We start from the raw sequence: 19,765 nt of genomic DNA, 5'->3' as shown, positions 1-19,765 counted from the left end.
ATCATAGACACACTTTAAAATAAATCTTTAAGTATACCAGTATCTGAGGGAGCTTCTTTAAGGTAGTCCTATTTTAAAAATCAGTGATACTTCTATTTTAATGTCTTTTTCATCCTTTTTTTTTTTTTTTTGCCAGAGATTCTATCCAAATGTTGAGCCTCCCAAAAACCTATTCATATCCCCAAATAGTAAGGACAAGAAATCGCTCTTTTGTATGGAGTCCTCCTAATACCTTGAAAATGTGTCAGGCAAGTCAAGTAGGCTGTCGGGAGGTGTCAGAGATATAAATGGGAAATTAGTCTGACTGCAGAGCAGGAATCAGGTGCTAATTATATTCAGCAAGATAGTAAAGATCAAAATGTTCACTCTTATTAAGACCTGGATGAAATAGAAGCTAGATGAAAGGGATCACTTCATATTTAGTAAGAAATTATTTACTTATTTATTTCCATGATCTCAACTAGTCATTTTGACTGCTGATTTTAAAGTGATTTTCTAAGTTAGAGCATGATCATTTCTATGAATACTTGCTTATCCCCAAATTATTATATTTTAATAATTAATAGAGATGTATATTACTGATCTTGGAATAAGACTTCTTTTTATTATTTATTTATAGTTATCTTGTCACTTAGAAAAATGAGCAATCCATTTTTTTTAATACAGTAAGTCCCCTACATACAAATCTTGAGAACTTTCGAAGATGTGGACGTGTGTTCCATCAACATCAGATGTGAGTGAAATTGCAGTCTGCCCTCCATCTCCTATTGCTAATGATCCTTCAACTCGATCATATCACACCTCCTCTTCCTCCTCCAGTCAGTAACTCTTCTTGCTTGTTCACTTAATGCCAGCCCCTGTATGCCAACAGTTGTAATGTACTACTGTACTTTTCAAGGTACTGTACTATAAGATTAAAAATGTCTTCTTTATTTTTTGTGTTTGTTTGTTTTTTATGTATTATTTGTGTTTAAAGTTTTATAAACCTGTTACAGTACAGTACTGTATAACCGATTTTATCAGTTGGGTCCCTAGGCTGACTTTGTTGGACTTAGGAACAAATTGGACTTACAAACATGCTCTTGGAATGGAACTCATTCATGTGTAGGAGACTTACTATATCTCATTTCTTTTTACTTAATTTTTTCCAGCTTTCTTGAGGTATAATTGACATCAGTTATCTATTTGAACATTTTACATGGCACAAGAGAAACTCCAGGCTGTTTTTTTTTTTCAGGAGCTACAAATGCCCCTGGTCCTAAAGAAGAGAATTTTTACAGCACTTCCTTAATTCTTTGGCCGCAACTGAGTCCCCTCCAACTTGGCTTCACATCTCAGCAAAGACCAGCCCCTCCTGGCCATTCACGCATGTGCCAGCTCGGCTCAGAGCCTGCTTGCGTGGATCTTGATGAGCTTGTCTGGTTGGCCCCTATTTGTGAAAGAGAAGAAGCAGACCTTGTCCAAGACGGGCACTGAATAAAATACCACAGTCAGAAGGTTGGGTTCTATTTATTCTTAAAGAGAGAATTAATTAAGGCAAACATTCTCAGGAAGGCTGTGTGTGTGTAGTTGGGGACTATAGTGAGGTACTCCAAGAACTGGGAAATGAAGGAGGAGAGAATGACCTCAGCGCTAAATGATGAAATCTACAGGAATTGAATCAAAGCTGAACTCTTCCGAGTCAGTTTGTCAAAAGGGAAGTTTCCAGGAATATCTCAAAAAAAGAAAAAAAAAAAAGAGTGTCTCTTAGAAGCATGTCTGGTCCACTTGAGGTTAGCAGGGAGAGATTATGAGCGGCCCCTCCAGGCTCTCCCCAGGAATCCTGGCAGCATTCCCCCTGTGAGCAAGACTCCCCTTGAGATGGAGATGGAGACCACGCCATGTTACCTGAAACAGACAGACTCACTCTTTGCACAGTTGCATGTTTGCCTGGAGGAGGAGAATGTGCAGATCATGTAGACCCAGGTGTCAGCCTCCCTGTGAAGGGTCCCTCTCTATCAGTAAATGGGCATGCTGATTTTGTACAACAGTCCTCAGCACTTGCCTCATGGAACACAGCTCCTGAGAGATGGAGCCACTCTCCGCTTGTTGGCAACACTCAGCTTCCCTCCCTGCAGGGCCCATGGGTAGACCTTGCACTGTGGCACTTATGCCAGCTGCCTTCTGGGAGGCCTGGCAAGCGCAGGCCAGCCACACACCTCTGCTCCCTGCCTAGTGACAGCCTTGCTGCTTTGCTGCTGCTAAGTCGCTTCAGTCATGTGTGACTCTGTGTGACCCCATTGATGGCAGCCCACCATGCTCCTGTTATAGGCCCAAACGGTGCCCCACAAAGATGCTGGAGTCCTAACCCCCAGTATCTGTGAATGTGACCCTATTTGGAAATAGGTCTTTGCAGATGATCATGTTAAGATGAGGTGATTAGGGTAGACTCTAATCCAGTTTGACTGGTGTCTTTGTAAAAAAGGGAAATTTGGAGGCAAAAAGATGAGGGACTTCCCTGGCGGTCCAGTGAATAAGACTCCGTGGTCCCAATACAGGGGGCCTGGGTTTGATCCCTGCTCAGGGAATCAGATTCCATATGCTGCAATTAAGAGTTCACATTGCCATAACTAAAGATCCCACATACTACAACTAAAAAATCTTGCACACCACAATTAAGAACCAGCATAGCCAGAATCAATAAATAAAGTTTGTTGTTGTTTTCTTTTTAAGAGAGGAAAAAACAAAGAGAAGATGATGTGAAGATACGAGAAACATGGAAGAGGCTCCCATCCCTTATAGGGAACCGATACTGATGACACCTTGATTTTGAATTTCTAGCCTTGGAATTGGGAGAGAATAAATTTTCATTATTTTAAGCCACCCAGTTTGTGGAACTTTTTAATGGTAGCCTTAGGTAACTAATACACCTAGTACCAGACTCTTTACCAGGGAATTCTGAATTAAAGCTGTTCATTGTTGTTGCTTAGTCCCTAAGTTGTGTCTGACTCTTTGCGACCCCATGAACTATAGCTTGCCAGGCTCCTCTGTCAATGGGATTTCCCAAGCAAGAATACCAGGGTGGGTTGCCATTTCCTCCACCAGGGGATTTTCCCAACCCAGGGATCAAACCCAAGTCTCCTGCTTAGCAGGCAGATTCTTTACCACTGAGCCCCCAGGGAAAGCTGTTCATTATGATTCACCATTGATATCAGAGCCCTGGTCCCTGACATTACCTGTTGCTGGAAAAGCAATGCCCTAAGAATATAAAATACACTCAGGCTAACTTGGTGTGACCCTGGAGAATCTCTGGCTGTGGGGAATTTTTTTTCCAGCTGGTGCAAGTGTTCTGCAGGGCTAAGTATTGTCTAGTGCTTTTTATTTTCATTCTTTTTATTTTAAAATATAAATTTATTTATTTTAATTGGAGGTTAATTACTTTACTATATTGTATTGGTTTTGCCATACATCAACATGAATCCGCCACAGGTGTACACGTGTTCCCCATCCTGAACCTCCTCCCTCCTCCCTTGTGTAGTGGTTTTTAATTTTTCAAAAGTTCATTTCAGATAAGATAAGCATTTTGGCTGTGTATTAGAAGGCATTAGCACCAAAAGATATTCCTAAAGACAAATTATAATTTACTAAATAGGTGTTTCCCATCCTGCCCCAAACATAAGTAAATGTTACTTCAATGCTTTGCAAACCCCTAAAAATCTACTTTGGAATTTTAAACCACATACTAACTTTTTAATAAAAGAGTTCAGACATTTCAAACTATTCTCACATAAAATTTGTTATATTTTTAAGATGAAATTAAAAAATTTCCGTGACTAATTAAAAGCAGCTGTCATGAATTAGCTCAGGTGGCTTACCTGCACAGGTTAAAAGGCAGAAACTTTTAGTACTGAGCAAAAATCGACCATCAAATTTTCACCAGGTAACAACGTAGTATTATAATGAATGTCATAGATGCTTTCATCTATAATATTCACTCCTGTTGAACTAGTTAGCTAAATTTATGAAATAGTCTTTGTTCCATAATTTGATGTACTTTCCCTCCAGACTTATGTTTTCTTTTTTTAATATAAATTTATTTCTTTTAATTGGAGGCTAATTACTTTACAATATTGTATTGGTTTTGCCATACATCAACATGAATCCACCATGGGTATACACATGTTCCCCATCCTGAACCCCTCTCCCACCTCCCTCCCCATACCATCCCTCTGGGTCATCCCAGTGCACCAGCCCCAAGCATCCTGTATCCTGCTTCAAACCTAGACTGGTGATTTGTTTCATATATGATATTATACATGTTTCAGTGCCATTCTCCCAAATCATCCCACCCTTTCCCTCTCCCACAGAGTCCAAAAGACTGTTCTATACATCTGTGTCTCTTTTGCTGTCTTGCATACAGGGTTATCGTTACCATCTTTCTAAATTCCATATATATGCGTTAGCATACTGTATTGGTGTTTTTCTTTCTGGCTTACTTCACTCTGTATAATAGGCTCCAGTTTCATCCACCTCATTAGAACTGATTCAAATGTATTCTTTTTAAAGGCTGAATCAGACTTATGTTTTCTAAACATTAGTTTTGGAAGCAAGCCAGTGAGGTTGACAGATTTTCTCCCATTTTGTAGATTGAAAATGCTGAGACTCAGAAGGGCAAGTGGCTTGTCTAAAGCCATACAGAATAAAAACTGCAACAGGAACATGTATCTAACACACCTCTTCCCTTCTCATTCCTTCCATAAATGTTCATTTATTGAGAGTATTCCTCTTGTTCAAATTCTTTGTCAGGTCCGGGCACACACAAGGTTCTTGCTTCTAAACGACACTTACTGAACGACCCCTGTGCTGAAGGCTCTGGCATCCACTGCTTCATTAAACCACACCTGGGAGTCAGGTATGGTCAACCTTGCATTATGGATGAGGAAACCAAGGCTCAGAGGGGTTTAGTGTCCTGCACAAGGTCACATAGTTTGTTCATGACTGACCTGCCTGGGATTGGTACCAGACATAAATGAAGTTCAAATACACCATTTTAAAGGTAATACCATTTTTAAAACTTCCAAAATGAAAAGAATTTTTCTTAAATTAGTCCTTTCTGCTGCTGCTAAGTTGCTTAGCAGCATTCATGTCCAACTTTTTATGACCCTGCGGATTATAGCTTGCCAGGTTCTTTTGTCCGTGGGGATTCGCCAGGCAAGAATACTGCAGTAGGTTGCCATGCTCCACTCCAGGGGATCTTCCTGACCCAGGGATTGAACCAGGATCTCCTGCATTTCAGGCAGATTCTTTACCACTGAGCCACCAGGGAAGCCCAAATTAGATCTTAACACCTGCTATATGCTAGATAACACATATGCTAGTTCAGCTTTATCTCATTTAATCCTCTGAACACCTCTTCAAGGTTGGAGGGTTATTTCTACTTTTTTTCAGGTAAGGAAATAGAGACTTAAGGATGGAAATAGAGTATCATGGCCTGAAATTAGCAGAGGCAGAACTGGAGCCCAGGTTAGACTGACTGAAAGCATAGTTTTGTCCTGCTGCCTGAGTGACAGTATGGTGTGAAACAGAAGGTGATGGCTCAAAAAGTGCGTCAGGTTCCTATGGAATTCAGAGGAAGGGGCTGTGGTGATGAGGGGAAGTTCAGGGAACAGTGGGTGCAGGAGAGGGGCTCCAAAGTCTTCTGCAGGCAGAGCTGGTGAGGAATGAATGGGAGGGCAGAGAGAAGGAAGGAGCCCTCCCTGCTCCTCAGCCACCACTGTCCTGGGGGCCAGTGTGCACTGGCAACTTTTATTTTGGCCTTGCTAGGCAACTGTACCCCCTTTATGGGAAGCACGGAGTCTTAACCACTAGACCACCAGAAAAGTCCTGCTGCTGCTGCTAAGTCGCTTCAGTCGTGCCCGACTCTGTGCGACCCCATAGACGGCAGCCCACCAGGCTTCCCCATCCCTGAGATTCTCCAGGCAAGAATACTGGAGTGGGTGGCCATTTCCTTCTCCAGTGCATGAAAGTGAAAAGTGAAAGTGAAGTCGCTCAGTTGTGTCCGACTATTAGCGACCCCATGGACTGCACCCTACCAGGCTCCTCTGTCCATGAGATTTTCCAGGCAAGAGTACCAGAGTGGGTTGCCATGTCCTAGAATCTCTTAAATGCTGAGTTTCTACATGAGATGGAGACTATATAGATAAACCTGATCAACAGTGAAGAGTTGAAGAGGGAAAAGAGGGCATGTGGAGGGATGTTTGCTTGGATGCAGAGAAAACCCTGCAGCCTCCCAATTGGCCCAGCTTCCTTTGACTTTTTCTTGACTGCCCCCCACCATGATTGCTTTTCAGATCTTTTTCATTTATATTGCCTGGAAACAATCTTTCACAAAGTTCAGTCTTTCAGGGACAGTGAAATGCAGGGAAGAGGTACCGTTACAAGGATCCCCATATTTCTAAGCTGTCCCTCTTATTTCTCTCCAGACAGACAGGAAGACTATTCTTTGCAAACAACTGTTGAACTGCTCACAGGTCTTAGAGTTTGCTTATGTGGGAAGAGCAGTGAGTTTTATGAAGTGACATCTTTTGGTCTGTGGATCAGAACTTGTGAGTCTTAGTAAGGCGAGGAGGGGAGACTTCAGGTTGGGGTATAAACCCAGAGTTCATCATCTGCTTCCGGCAGCATCTTTCAGCTGAGGGACCCAGGACATCCTCTCTACCCCTCCTGACCATAAATTGTAAACAGTAGCATCAGTGCCTGCTCCAAAGGAAGTGTCCAGCGTGGTGTCTAGATTCAGTAGATGTGTGTTCTATGTCAGGGGTCCCCAACCTCGGGGATATAAAGCCTGATGATCTAAGGTGAAGCTGCTATAATAATAATAGAAATAAAGTGCCCAATAAATGTACTGCACTTGAATCATCCCAAAACCACCCCCCGACACACAGGTCTATGGAAAAATTATCTTCCATAAAACTGGTCCCTGGTGGCAAAAAGTTTGGGAACCACTGTTGTAGCTGAATCTGAGTCTGTATGTTCTCCATCCACAAGACTCTTTTATCAGCTACCTGATAACAAGTCCCTGATGCTGAAAGAAAATACCTTTCGGGAGACGCTGCAAGCAGCTAGAATGGAAAAGACACAGAGGTGGTTCACCATCCTTGGTGAAGCCCAACCTGTCGGGCAGCAAGCCCAGGCCTTGGGAGCCATTGCTTAGGAGGAGAACATGCATGATGGTGTCCCCAGCGACATGCTGCTACGCTGTAGGTGACTGCAGGCTGCACCCACGGAGCTTGGCTCATGCAGAGGGGAGCTGGCCTGACTGCTGCCCTCAAGATAGCAAAGACAGATCAAGATGGCAGACGAGCAAAGACGGTAAACCCAGGGCAATAACCAGGGGAAAAGCCTGTGTCCAGCAGCAGTCTAGGCTCACCTTGAGATAGAGCTGGTAACCAGGTGTGACTCTGCAGGGGCTCTGCCCCTCTTTGGAGGGTGGAGGTGCTAGTAGTCTCTGTCCTGTGGGGGCTCCTTGCAGTGTTTCCCGAGGGACTGAACAGCACTGAGCAAAATCTCCGGAGAGTTTCCCATCAGACATCTCTGAGTTCTGGAAGAAGAAAAAATAAAGATAAATGGCAGATACTGCTTACTAGACTAAAACACACACAAATTGATCATAAATCCCAAACTAAGTTGTTGATTCTTATTTCAAGCAAAAATGCCTGTGTTTTCAGCAATGCTCTGCCTGGAAAGGTTGTACAAAGGGCTGACACAAACCCTGTCTTACCAAGGGAGCTGGTTATCCCTGAGAATGAAGGAAGAATACACATGAAACGTGCGAATGAAAATGAGGTGTTCTCTTCCCCCCAACAGTCTTACTTTTAATAGTTATTTAGAAGAAATCTGCATTTTTTCACTTGAAACGTGCCGAGCCTTTGTGGGCCAGCTATGTGTACCAGTCCGCCTGCCTGTTTCCGCTGGCTTGTCATGCTCACTAATTAGAGAGCTGCCGCCTGATTCACCTTGTTAATTAGAGGGACTTGCACGCGGAGCCCTTCGGGCAGTGTGCGAGACAGCCTCGCACCAGTGCCCCGAGAACGATGCGTCTGTGAAGTCATTCTTCTCATCTACCTTCTATTTTTCATTTGAAATGAATAAATCATTGAGATTTTCCTTGTGGAGTGAGAATGCAAGAATTCACATCTCTGTAAGATGTAAATTACATGTGATCAATAGGAAGGGATGACTCGGGTATTGTACTTACATGATTTCCTAATTTACTTCTTGTCGGTGTATGAAAAATGGCCTGAAATATGTGTCTCCCCGCCATGAATCAGTGTCCTTCATCTGGGAAAGGAGGGTGTTGAGTGAGAAACAGCTGCTTCATTTGAGCTGTCGGAGTCTGGTCTGGTGGTTTGTTGTTCTCTTGCACAGAAGGAGAAAAGCCTCTGAAACACAGTCATCCAAGGAGGGAGTTTGACCAGCTCCTTCTCCTAGGCCTCCCCCGCCCCCTCTCTGCTCAGGAAGAGGCAAGATGCAACAGGTCATTTTGTTGGACATGGTCTTTTGTAATAGAGACCTGCACTTCTTGGAACTGAAATTTTATTTTATTTTTAAATTTTTATTTATTTTTTAAATTAAAAAATGGGTTTTTTTGGCTGTGCTGGGTCTGCATTTCCATGCATAAACTTTCTCTAGTTACGGTGAGTGGGGCCTACTCCTCGCGGTGCATGGGCTTCTTGCTGGGGTGGCTTCTCTTGTTGCAGAGCATGAGCTCCAGAACGCAGGCTCAGTAGTTGCGGCACACGGGCTTAGTTGCCCCGAGGCATATGGAATCTTCCTGGACCAGGGATCAAACTTATGTGCCCTGCGTTGGCAGATGGATTCTTAACCTCTGGACCACCAGGGAAGCCCAAAACCGAGACTTTAAATGTACTGTCTTTTTTTTTTTAAGTGTTTGTTTAAAGTTTATTTCTTCAAAATATTTTCTTGGCTGTGCTGCACAGCATGTAGGTTCTTAGCTCCCCAGCCAGGTATCGAACCCGTGCCACCCCCTGCCTTGCAAGCATGGAATCTAAACCACTGGACTTCATGGGAAATCCCTATCGTGTGTCTTTTAAAAGACCAAAAATTTAAATAGTAGTTTGGCTTAGATGCCATGCCAGAAGCAGTAGTGCCTTCAAGCACCACGTTGCCTCCTATTCCAACCTACAAAACACTTTGGATATAAGTTTCAGTGGCCTTCTCTCCTGCTGCTTGGTTAAAAAGAAGTTTTGTGGTTAAACGAGAATGGAAAAGAGAGTGACCTCTCATTGGGTGAAAGCCGTGGTGGATTCATGTTGATGTATGGCAAAACCAATACAATATTGTAAAGTAAAAAAAAAAAAAACAAAAACATAAAAAATAAAATTTTTTAAAAAACAGAGAGGCAAGGCTCAGCCCTACCAAGTCTGGGTGTCTCTGCTGAGGAGCCTATTCAATGACGCTATTATCAGTCTGGGTGGTTAATGAATATCTTAAACAGGTTCACCTTTCTGCTCATCCAGAGCATTTGCAATCGTTGTGCATGCTCACTTACAGAGATTTTTGGCAAAAGATTTGCAAATGTTTCTTTAGAAAAAGGAAGCATTTTATACCTGCTTTTCCTGGGGAAAACACAGACTGTGTAACTGTTTTTGTAGGTGCTTTCCCCACCATCTTCAACATCCGATCTCGTGCCCATGAGCACGCATTGAGCACTTGTTGCTTGCAGAATATTGCCCCAGTCCTGAGGGAAACCTGAGACACAGAGGTCATCCTTTTCCCAGTTCAGTTCAGTTCAGTTCAGTCCCTCAGTCCGACTCTTTGCGACCCCATGAATCACAGCACGCCAGGCCTCCCTGTCCATCACCAACTCCCAGAGTTCATTCAAACTCATGTCCATCGAGTCGGTGATGCCATCCAGCCATCTCATCCTGTCGTCCACTTCTCCTCCTGCCTCCGATCCCTCCCAGCATCAGAGTCTTTTCCAATGAGTCAACTCTTCGCATGAAGTGGCCAAAGTACTGGAGTTTCAGCTTCAGCATCAGTCCTTCCAATGAACACCCAGGACTGATCTCCTTTAGGATGAACTGGTTGGATCTTCTTGCAGTCCAAAGAACTCTCAGGAGTCCTCTCCAACATCACAGTTCAAAAGCATCAATTCTGCAGCGCTCAGCTTTCTTCACAGTCCAACTCTCACACCCATACATGACCACAGGAAAAACCATAGCCTTGACTAGACAGACCTTTGTTGGCAAAGTAATGTCTCTGCTTTTCAATATGCTATCTAGGTTGGTCGTAACTTTCCTCCCAAGGAGTAAGCATCTTTTATGGACCCCACATATGAGTGGAATAAAGAATCAGAAAAGAAGCAAGTCATTACCCCTGAGTGGTGGGTAGTGGGGAGCCTGCCAGGGGAGGGGACTTGGGACTGAGGCCACAGAGGGAAGGACTCTGTGAGGGCCACTGGGGACCAGGCAGAACTGGCCAAGTGGAGGAGGACTTGCAGGCAGGGAGCATGACACACGCAAAGTTGTGGAAATACTGCCTGTTGCAGGGATGTGAATGGAGGAAAGGCTGGAGGATGAGTCAGTTGGAGGAGAGAGGGCTGCAGGGGAGAGGGGCACACTTCTCAGGTCCCTAAGGCCCACACTCTACCCTGGATGCTAGCTCGGGTGCACAACATTGCTATTGGCTCCGCTATAGCCTCCAGCCCTGGTGGGGAGTCGGGGGTAGAGGGGACGGTATGTGGCCACTGCAGGCCTGGGCTTTGGCTTAGGATGAGCCCATGCAGGTCTGTAGAACTCCATGGGAAGATGCAGGACTGTGCTCAACCCATTCGACTCATCTACCCTCTGCACAGCTCCAGCCCTGGGTGCAGGGCCCATGAAATGTAGGGAGTAGAGGGTGATGGAATGGATACTGACCTGCCAGGAATCTCAGAGGCAAAGGAAGCTGCCTCTGCAAGAGCATCCGCCTGCTTGACCTTGAAAATTTTACTGAGGGTCGCAGGGGGCAGCATGGGTCCTTACACAGCACTTTCCCAAACACCTTGTTCAGTTCCTCAAGTGGGATTTGAGCACCTGGCCTTTGCTGGGTTGAGTGCAAATAAGTGTGAGCCACTCAGTTGTGTCCGACTCTTTGTGACCCCATGGACTGTAGCCCACCAGACTCCTCTGTCCACAGGATACTCCAGGCAAGAATACTGGAGTGGGTTGCCATTTCCTACTTCAGGAGAGCGCGAATAGCTAGGGATGCAAAGATACAAAAGCCCTGTCTCTGCTCTTTAAGAAGCTCATAAGAGATGGCAGAAGTGGTGTGTGTTTGCGGAGAATATAGAGGACGCACTGTTCATTTCAAAGCAGCAGCCTGGTGAGAGAGGCCTCACTGGGGAGGTGACCTGGCCCTGAGTTTTCCAAAATGAGGACAATGTATTAGAATGAAGTAGTGGGGGAGGATTTTCTAAATAAGGGGCAGTAAGTGCAGAGTGAGGAGATGTGAGTGTGCATGGTGGGTTCAGAGGCTGCAAGAATTTATCAGGTTCCAACTTGGAATGAACCTAGAGAGTTTGTAGTAGGGTCTCCCAGTGGGGAGAGGATCAGAGGTTTTAGTGTTAGTCACTCAGTCATGTCTGACTCTTTGCAACCCCATGGTCTGTAGCCCACCAGGTTCCTCTGTCCATGGTATTCTCCAGGCAAGACTGCTGAAGAAGGTAGCCATTCCCTTCTCCAGGGGATCTTCCCAACCCAGCAATTGAACCCAGGTCTCCTGCATTGCAGGTGGATTCTTTACCAAATGAGTCACCTCCCACTGGGAGGTTTTAGGACAAAGTGAAAACAGGATCAGATGTAAATTTATAAAGGAGGCTTTGCCCAATCCCTCCCCGACTCAGTTGTACCACACCAGAGGTGCTTTCCCTGATGTTTCCTCTCCTTGAATGTTTTGTAAGGTGTTGTACAAGGTGAAGGCAGAGACTTTCTGCCCATCCAGGCAGCCAGGGTCTGAACCAGCATGGACTGGAGGAGATTCTGAGGTGCAAAATTAGACTATGGGAGAACAGAGTGCAGGGACCCTCCAGAAGGAGGCTTCCAGCTTTGGGGACAGAGCATGAGAGTGAATTAATAGCCTTCTATTTGTGGAGTCTAGCGGTTGTCTCCTTCAGCTACTTGAGACTTCTCGTTTCACAGCTTACTGGTTTACAGCCACAGAAATGGAAAATCCAGCCATATTCACACCCACCGTCCAGGTGGTGTTGGATTTGATGATGAATTCATCACCCCCAGGACACACTGCTGCTTCTAAATTGGTTGTAAGATGACAGTTGAAAGCTGTACCCACTTTATATGGTGTGCTCCCCACTTTCAAAATCTCTTTTCCCTAGAAAGGTGTGGTCAGCCCGGCACCAGGCAGGAGGGAAAGCCAGGTGGCCCAGACCTGGACCCTCTTTTAATTCAGGAATACCTGGACACAACCTCATCTCCAAGGGGATGAAACCACCTTCTGAAACAAGTCCTGTGTGTGGAGTGAGCTTTCCAGATCACTTTGGGGGGCTCATAATGCTATCTAAATATTGTAGGATTAATGGCATCACCAACTCGATGGGCATGAGTTTGAGCAAGCTCCAGGAGTTGGTGATGGACAGGAAAGCCTGGTGTGTTGCAGTCCATGGGGTCACAAAGAGTCAGACACGACTGAGCGACTGAACTGATTGAAAGTAACCATCAACCAGCATAGTCCCCTCTTCCTTGGGACAGTCCTCAGGCACAATTCTGCTCCTTAATGCTCATAACTGCTACTAGGCTTTGCCACATTCAGGGTTAGAGACGATGCTTGAATTTCATCTGTCATCTTTCAAGATTCAGTCAGTGTCACTGATGGATGCTAGGCTCTGAGCTGGTCTCTGAAATGGCCCCTCCCAGAGCCAGTGCACCTGGGAGAAGCTTCTCAGGGAGGGCAATGGGGTTGGGGCCTGCCTCTCACAAGTGTATCGGTGCTCAGGCACAAACCTCTGTCTCTGTCTTTGAAGAAGACAAGAGGTTGTTCCTTTAGCAAGTCATTTGCTTCAGTACCCTGAAGAGGCGCGCACGCACACACAGAGTGAAGTGAAAGTAGTATTAAAATAGCAACTGAAATCCCCATAAGGCTTCTCCCAGGACTTGAGACTCTCCACCATGGACCTCATTCTGCTGGCCGCCCACCAACCACTCCGCTGTCCTCCGGCCTCTGGGCTGAGTGCCACACGTTGGGGCTCTAGCTTCTTAAGTTCATGACATGTCCCAGGAGAGCAGAGTCTTGCCCACTGCCCGGTGCCCCAGTGGTGCCGAGTCGAGCAGCACAATGGATTCTAGGGGAGCCTCTGCTAACTGATCAGTAGTTTCTCCACACATTTAAAACTTTCATCCTTTGCTTGATTCTAAAGGTAATGTGTGTTAGTGTGTGGTAATGGCAGACAGTTTGGAAAGCGCAAAGTTGTATTGTCCATGGGGTCGCAAAGAGTCAGACACAGCTGAGCAATGTTCATTCACTCACTCACATGAGGACTTTTAATATCAAATATGTTTTATAACATTTCTTTATTTTATTCATTTATTTTGGCTGCATGTGGGATCTTGGTTCCCCAACCAGGGATTGAACCAGTGTCCCTGCATTGGGAGCATGGAGTCTTAACCACTGGACCACCACAGAAGTCCCACCCACAGTAGTATTGATGAGCTGGGAGACAGGGCTTGCAGATGTGTGCAGCGGATGCAGGTATCCCAGCTACAGAAGGCTGCTGAGCGCTTGCAGCAAACGGTGTATAAATCAGGGACTAGTGAATCTGTCCATAAGATGCAGCCAGGGTATCTTTTTTCCTGTCTGTCCTTTGCTAGAATAGACCAAACAATCTTGAATTCTAAATCGAAGGACTCATTTTGATACAACTTTAACCCATATTTATATTTCAAAACTTGGTGATTTGGGGGCTCTGCTCAGAAAATGAAACGTGTGATGCTTTCCTAAGCTTGAGGTGGTGGTTCTGTCACTCAGTCGTGTCTGACTCAGTGACCTCATGAACTGCAGCACGCCAGGCTTCCCTGTCCTTCACCCTCTCCCAGGGTTTTTTCAAACTCATGTCCATTGAGTCGGTGACGCCATCCAACCATCTCATCCTCTGTCGTCCCCTTCTCCTCCTGCCTTCAATCTTTCCTAGCATTAGGGTCTTTTCCAATGAATCAGGCTTTTCAAATCAGGTGGCCAAAGTATTGGAGCTTCAGCTTCAGCATCAGTCCTTCCAGTGAGTATTCAGGGTTGATTTCCTCAAGGACAAGGGCATATTCGTTATTCTACAGTTATCTACTGAGCACTTCCCTGTTAGCTTCAACCCTGAGACACTGGTTTCTAACTTCTACCCCAGAACTGTAAAGAACACATTTGTGTCATTTTAACCCCATCCCATCCCCCCACCCTTTGTGCCCAGGGTTTGTGGTGACTCAGGGTTGATTTCCTTCAAACTCATGTCCATTGAGTTGGTGATGCCATCCAGCCGTCTCATCCCCTGTCGTCCCCTTCTCCTCCTGCCTTCAATCTTTCCCACCATTAGGGTCTTTTCCAATGAATCAGCTTTTCAAATCAGCTCTTCAACCTTGTTACAGCGGCCACAGGAAACTAACACAGAGTCAGAGGGACTTAGGAGCAGAATGCACCAGGCTGGGGACTGAGTGGATGTATTCGTTGCAGGGATGGGAGACACCTAGGAGGTACCCAAGCTGGCTCCTGCCAAAAGCAAGCCTGAGACTCAGAGATGTAGGAGCAGGCCCGGGAAGCAGAGGAAGGACCCAGGGAAGGAAGAGACTCCTGTGAAGGTGTGTGACTGAGCTGGTGACTGCAGCAGGCAGAGAAACCGCATGGAATACTCACCTGAATCGTCCCTCAGGAGGACAGGGAGCTGGGGCATTTATCCACTAGCTCCCATGTCCCAGTGGTTGACGGTTGCCTGTATTAGGGTTTTCTAGAACCAATGGACTATGTAAATATTCATTATATTTAATATGCTGCTGCTGCTAAGTCACTTCAGTTGTGTCCGACTCTGTGCAACCCCATAGACGGCAGCCCACCAGGGTCCCCCGTCCCTGGGATTCTCCAGGCAAGAACACAAGAGTGGGAAATATGTTAAATATTCATTATAATTAATCTATCATATACATCTCTCATATATGATAAATATCTATGTTTGTAACATGTAACAAAAATAAGAATAAATATATATATGTATATATAGGTCTTCCCTGGTGGCTCAAGGGTAAAGAATCCACCTGCCAATGCAGGAGACCCTGGGTTGGGAAGATGCCCTGGAGTAGGAAATAGCAACTCACTCCAATATTCTTGCCTGGGAAATCCCATGGACAGAGGAGCCTGGCAGGCTACAGACCATGCAGTCACCAAAGAGTTGGATATGACTTAGCGACTAAACAACAACAGCAACTCTGTGTGTGTGTGTGTGTGTATCGAGACAGAGAGATTTTGTGATGAACTGATTCATATGATTATGGAGGCTCATATGATTATCACAAGATCGGCAGTCAGCCAGCTGGAGCCAGGACAGCCAGGGGGGGTAGAAGACCACTGAAAACCAGCAGGCTCAAGCCCCAGGAGAAGCCGATGTTTCAATTAAAATCCAAAGGCAGGAACAAAAACCCCGTGTTCCCAGCTCAAACAGGCAAGAAGAATTCCTCTCACTCTCAAGAGTGTCAGCCTTTTTGTTCCATTCCGACCTTCGAAAAACTGGACGAGGGCTGCCCGCATTGGGGAGGGCCATCTGCTTTACTCGGTCTACCAATCCAAGTGTTAACGTCACCCAGAAACACCCCACAGATACACCCAGGGTAATGTGTGACCAAGTTTCTGGGTACTTCATGGCCCAGTCAGTTTGACACACGGGATGAGCTGTCACACAGGCCCTAGGGCGTTGTCCCTCCGTCCCCTGCTGAGTGTTCCCTGTGACCACTGAAAAATCGAGTGAGTACTGAGGGGTGCCTTGGAGGTGGGACTGCTGTGCTGAAATCAGGTGTGTCTGGGGGACGCAGCTAGGGCACAGAAAGCATCCGGCTCAGGTTCCTGACCTTCTGGCTTGGGCAAGGAGGGGAGTGGGGAGCCCAGTAGGAGGAACCAGGGCTGGGGAGGGGGCACCAATTCTAGTAGCAGTGCGCTGGGTTTTCATATGCCAGGGCCTGCAGGCAGCTTGGGCTGGGGTGTGGCTGAAGCTCTAGGGCCCTAGAGTGGGTGAGGGGTCCTGGTGAGACCAGCTGCAGGAGAGCAGAGGGGCAGAGTCTAACAGCAGTGGGGTGTGTGTGAGAGGGCAGGGGTGGCGTGAAGCCCGCAGCCAGGGACAGTCCCTTCAAGGAGAACCATAGGACAGAGGTTGAGTGAGAGTCGGAGTAAAAGGAGGATTTAAGCTGAGAAAAAGATTATTCCATCAGTCAGTCAACAAGCATTATTGAGCCCCTAATCTATGATCGTCCCTGGGGATACCACCATTATCAACACACACTAAGCTTCTCTCCTTGGAGCGTAAATGTGTATAGAAAACACAACAATTTCAGATAAAACGTAAAACGTAAAACAAAAATAAAATAACTGCAGGGAATTCCCTGTCAGTCCAGTGGTCATTGTCCCTGTCACTGCCCTGGCTCAGGTTCAATCCCTGGTCAGGGAATGAAGATCCTGCCCCTCAAAAAAGTAAATAAAGAGAAGATAGATAAAATCATTTCAGATATTGATAAGAAGCACAAAGAGATAAATCAGGGTGATGTGCAAGTGAGTGACAGGGCTACTTCAACTGTTAGGACTAGTTAGGGAAGGTCTCTCTGAGGCAGGGATGACTGCTGTGGCTGTGGGGAATGAGAAGGACCCGGCTGGGCAGAGGGTGTGCCAGTGCAAAGAGCCTGGGGTGGGTGTTTGAGGGAGACGGGGAAGCCATGGGCTGGAGCGGGTCAAGGACAGGAGGCTGCTGGCTGGCACCACGCAGGGCACTGTAATGGGGGCTTGAGGTGAGGCTAGTTGTCGTGTGAAGCTGTTGGAGCCTCTGAAGCAGGGAATGATTTACATGTGGAATGCTTTACATATCTGAAAGGTCACTTTGGGGACTTCCCTGGTGGTCCAGTGGCTAAGACTACATGCTGCCAATGCAGGGGGCCTGGGTTTGATCCCTGGTCAGGGAACGAGGTCCCACATGCCACAGCTGAACAACCTGCATGCCCCAATGAAGATGGAAAACCCTCGTACCACAACTAAGACCTGGAACAGCCGAACAAACAAATACATGAATATCAATTTTTAAAAAGGTCACTCTGGCTTTAGGGAGAATGGACTCAAAGAGGGCAAGAGTGAAAGCAGGGAGGGTGGTGAAGAGGCCCCATGGTTGTCCGAGCTGGGGATGATGGGAGGTTTTTGGTTTTGTTTTTTTTCAAGTTCACGCTCAGTCATGTCTGGCTCTTTGTGATCCCACGGACTGTAGCCCGCAAGGCTCCTCAGTCCATGGAATTTCCCAGGCAAGAATACTGGAGTGGGTTGCCATTTCCTCTCCAGGGGATCTTCCAGACCCAGGGACCGAGCCTGCATCTCTTATGTCTCCTGCATTGCCAAGGGGGTTCTTTACCACTAGTGCCACCTGGGAAGCCTGGGTGATGGTGGGCGAGGTTTGGGCAAAGACGGGCATTGCAGGAACAGACCTGTCTGGGTGTGCTGGGATCAAGGTGAAATACACAGAAGGACAAAAATTACCATTTTCTAAGTCACTACTGTGACTGTGCCACCGTAGTGATGTAATGTGTTGTCTTAAATAGAGAAAAACTTGATAATTGCCTAGCATCAGTTCACAGGTAATGTGTTCTACGAGGTGTGTGTTGTTAGCAGGAATTAGACTTGTTTAGAAGGACTCCATCAGCTACTGAACTGTTGTGATTGGGTCATGCAAAGTGTGCCTCTATCTTTTTTATAATCATAGTATAGTTGCTATACAATATTATATATGTTACAGGTGTACAGTATAATGATTCACAATTTTCAAAGGTTGTACTCCATTTACAGTTGTTATAAAATGTTGGCTATAACTCCAATGTGGTACAGTATGTCACTGTAGCCTATTTTATGCATGATAGTTTGTGCCTTTTACTCTCCTGCCCCTACGTTGCCCCTCTCCCTTCCCTCTCCCCACTGGTAGCCACTGGTTTGTTCTCTATATCTGTGAGTCTGTTTATTTTTTGTTATATTCACTAGTTTGTTATAGTTTTTAGATTCCACATAGAAGTGATATACAGTATTTGTCTTTCTCTGAGTTGTTTCACTGAGCATAATTCTCTCCAAGTGCATCTAGGTTTCTGAAAATGGCAAAATTTCATTCTTTTTGTGGCTGAGCAGTATTCCATTTTGTGTGCGTGTGTGTGTATCATATATATATGTATGTATATCTTTTTAAGAAGTTTCTAACATTTATTTTTGGTTACCTTTGGCTGTGCTGAGTCCTCATTGCTGCGCGTGGGCCTTCTCTGGTTGTGGTAGTGGGGGCTCCTTTTTGTTGCGGTGCGCAGGCTTCTCTTTGCTCTGGCTTCTCTTGTTGCGGAGCACCTGCTTTAGGCGCGCAGGCTTCACTAGTTGTGGCGCATGGACTTATTTGCCTCAAGGCACGTAGAATCTTCCCAGACTGCGAACTGAACCCATGTCCGCTGCATGGGCAGGCGGATTCTCAGCCACTGGACCACCAGGGAAGTCCGAGCCACATCTTCTTTATTCATACATCTCTTGATGGACACAGGTTGCTTCCATATCTTGGCTGTTGTAAATAATGCTGCTGTGAACATAGGCATGCATGTATCTTTCGAATTAGGGTTTGTTTTTGCTTTGTATATATATCTAGGAGTGGAATTGCTAGATCATATGGTACTATTTTTAGTTTTTCAAGAAACCTCCATACTGGAAAATGTACCCTTAGTAGGGGTAGGCTTTTCACAATCCACTTGTGGCTGGAATGGAACTTTCAGAGTGAGAATGCTTCTCAGGGCAGAAGCAAAAGGTCAGCATTAGGAGAAGACCTGTTCTGGGGACAGTTAGACCCTGCTGCCCCAGCTCTCTCCACATCCCCCCGTGAGGATGCGTCTGGAAGGAGGATGTAAGAAGGCTCTTGACAAGGCTGCACTCAGGCTGCTTACCCAGCCAAGAGATGCTGCAGGGGGAGGGCAGCAGGTGGGGTGGGTGGTGGGCTGGTTGTGGGCAAGGGTGTCTGCTCACTTATGCCCACAGGTGGGGAGGAAGGTTGGAGAGCCAGGGTGCAAAGCTGTGCTTTGGGAACCGTCGGGCTAAGGACCCACTGCCCAGAAAGAATGGGATTCTTATGCCAGACCCTACTGACCTCAACAAAGTGTTTTTTGGGTTGCAGGAGGCAGACTTCCCTGGTGGTCCAGCGGTTAAGAATCCACCTTGCTGTGCAGGGGATGCAGGGTCAATCCCTGGTTGGGGATGTTAAGATCTCACATACCACAGAGCGACTAAGCCCATGATCCGCAAGCAGAGAGTCCATGTGCTGTAATGTAAGACCCCAGGTGCTGCAGCTAAGGCCCAACACAGCCGAATGAGTAAATTTTTTTTAAAAAAGAAAGCTTTTGGTTGAAATGCACCTTTTATTCTCTGGTTTTGGTGAGGGAGATGCTTAGTCACTTAATTTTAGCATAGATAAGCACGGCAAAGAGGCTAGATCAATACTTGTTGTCTGACTCTGGACCACTGATGGCTGACAGCAAGG

At 46.0% G+C, this 19,765-nt stretch overlaps 1 long non-coding RNA gene across 12 annotated transcripts in view; it reads left to right on the top strand.

Moving 5' to 3' along the window:
• LOC138418694 (uncharacterized) overlaps positions 1–19,765 on the top strand; it is a 333,161-nt gene that overhangs the window by 223,211 nt on the left and 90,185 nt on the right. For 3 of the 12 annotated variants that reach the window (XR_011248685.1, XR_011248687.1, XR_011248683.1), the window contains 2 exons: positions 1,238–1,497; positions 2,713–2,863. The exons of 4 other annotated variants lie outside the window; for them this stretch is intronic. This is a non-coding gene — a long non-coding RNA (uncharacterized lncRNA). Of the gene's footprint in view, positions 1–666; positions 734–1,237; positions 1,498–2,712; positions 2,864–4,785; positions 4,892–19,765 lie in introns of those variants that run through there. 5 more of the 12 variants (XR_011248688.1, XR_011248686.1, XR_011248684.1 and 2 more) reach the window with 2 other exon arrangements.

This window comes from Ovis canadensis, chromosome 14, assembly GCF_042477335.2.
Source record: "Ovis canadensis isolate MfBH-ARS-UI-01 breed Bighorn chromosome 14, ARS-UI_OviCan_v2, whole genome shotgun sequence".
NCBI lineage: Eukaryota > Metazoa > Chordata > Mammalia > Artiodactyla > Bovidae > Ovis > Ovis canadensis.
The sequence above is the reverse complement of the archived record's forward strand: the minus strand, read 5'-3'. Positions and strand labels throughout refer to the sequence as shown.